General features: G+C 32.6%; 1 non-coding gene across 1 annotated transcript; it reads left to right on the forward strand.

The window, feature by feature from the left end:
• The first annotated feature begins 1303 nt into the window (after nucleotides 1-1303).
• Nucleotides 1304-1419, forward strand: LOC130811944 (U5 spliceosomal RNA). The gene has a single exon (XR_009041556.1). It is a non-coding gene; the product is annotated as a U5 spliceosomal RNA (small nuclear RNA).
• Nucleotides 1420-1697: the final 278 nt, after the last annotated feature.

The following is a 1697-nucleotide window of genomic DNA, read 5'->3' on the forward strand; positions in this document are numbered from 1 at the left end:
TTTGGTTTGTTAGGTTCTTTTTTAGTTTGAACGATACTTGTAGAAGGGGTAGGTTGATAGAGCAATGGTGATAATCATTACTAACAATATGATCTTACTGTGTTGAATAAGAAGAATAACTAATGACAAAACCAAAGAAACTTACCTAATTCCATAGTGTAAGAGAAATTTTGGAAAAAGAGGGTAACCTTTTAAGATTACATCGCTATTAATATTTTCACTTTAAATCTCTGAGCTGTTCAAAACAAACCCGACCCGAAAATCCGATCCGGAATCGAACATTATCCGACCCGAAAAATGTAAGTTTTTTAGGTTTACCGAACCGCAATTACCCGAATCGATACTTCACTCGAACCGTTTGATAACCGAAAAGGGGAAAATCGAACTCGAACTGCAACCGAATTTTATAACCGACATATAAACCTTCGATGTTACCCGAACTGAATAGTGATCGACCCGAGTCAAATCCGACCCGAATTATGCACGTAACCGAATGTAACCTGACTAAAACCGATTAAGATTGAACCGTTTTTAACCCGAACTGATACAAACCCGATCGATTATTAATCGAACTGTTTTTAAACCGAACCGATTGTAAATCGAACTGTTATAAATCCGAATCAAATTTTCACCTAATTTTAGCAAATTAAGTCCAATTTTAGTTTTCTAATAATACGTAAAAAGGAAGAACACAAATTCTATACAGAAGAGATTGCATAAAGAATATATATATATATATATATATATATATATATATATATATATATATATATATATATATATATATATATATATATATATATATATATATATATATATATATATATATATATATGTAAACTAATTGAAATAAATTGATCTGCCTATTAGGGCTGGCAAAAGCTGACCCAACCTACTAACCTGATCTGAAACCGACTCAAAATTAGCGGGTTTGGGTTTAGATTTTTGACCCAATTAATTAAATGGGTCAACCCGACCTGATCTGTTTATTAAATGGGTTAGATTCAAGTTGAATATTTTAACCCGAAAAAAACCTGTTTAACCCATTTATTAAATTTAAGACGGATCAACATTTGCCAAATACTTCGTAAAACTAAGATAATACCAATTACCATGTATTGAGGGATTTGTCAGCTGAAGATGACTTTCAATAAGAAAGGAAGTTGTCCCACATCGGCTAAGGGATTTGTCAGCTGAAGATGACTTTCAATAAAAAAGGAAGTTGTCCCACATCGGCTATGAAAGATACTAATAAAAGAAAAATTCTTTAAATCACTTCCACAGATCTCATACCAACTTACGCAACCACGCCGTGAGCACAAAGTGAACTATTCTTTCGCCTTTTACTAAAGAATACCGTGTGCTCGCTGCATTAAGTGGCATACGTTTATTTTTGGAGGAAGCCTTTAATTAAGGTTAAATGGGTCAAATGACCTGAAATATATGAATTTAATGACCTAAAAAAAAGTAGGTTAAATGGGTCATTAGCAGGTTGATCCGATCTGCTACAGATGTATCTGCTATATCTGATAAAACAATCGGTAATTATTTTTTGTAAGTAAATGAACATACATCAATTAAAAACCTGACTATTAACTTATTTCGATATTAACCCGATCAATAGTTATCCGTAACCGATATCTACTCGAAAAATAAAGCTCGAACCCGATTTGTACCCGAAAAAACAGAACCAATTA

This window comes from Amaranthus tricolor, chromosome 4 (assembly GCF_026212465.1).
Source record: "Amaranthus tricolor cultivar Red isolate AtriRed21 chromosome 4, ASM2621246v1, whole genome shotgun sequence".
NCBI classification, from domain to species: Eukaryota; Viridiplantae; Streptophyta; class Magnoliopsida; order Caryophyllales; family Amaranthaceae; genus Amaranthus; species Amaranthus tricolor.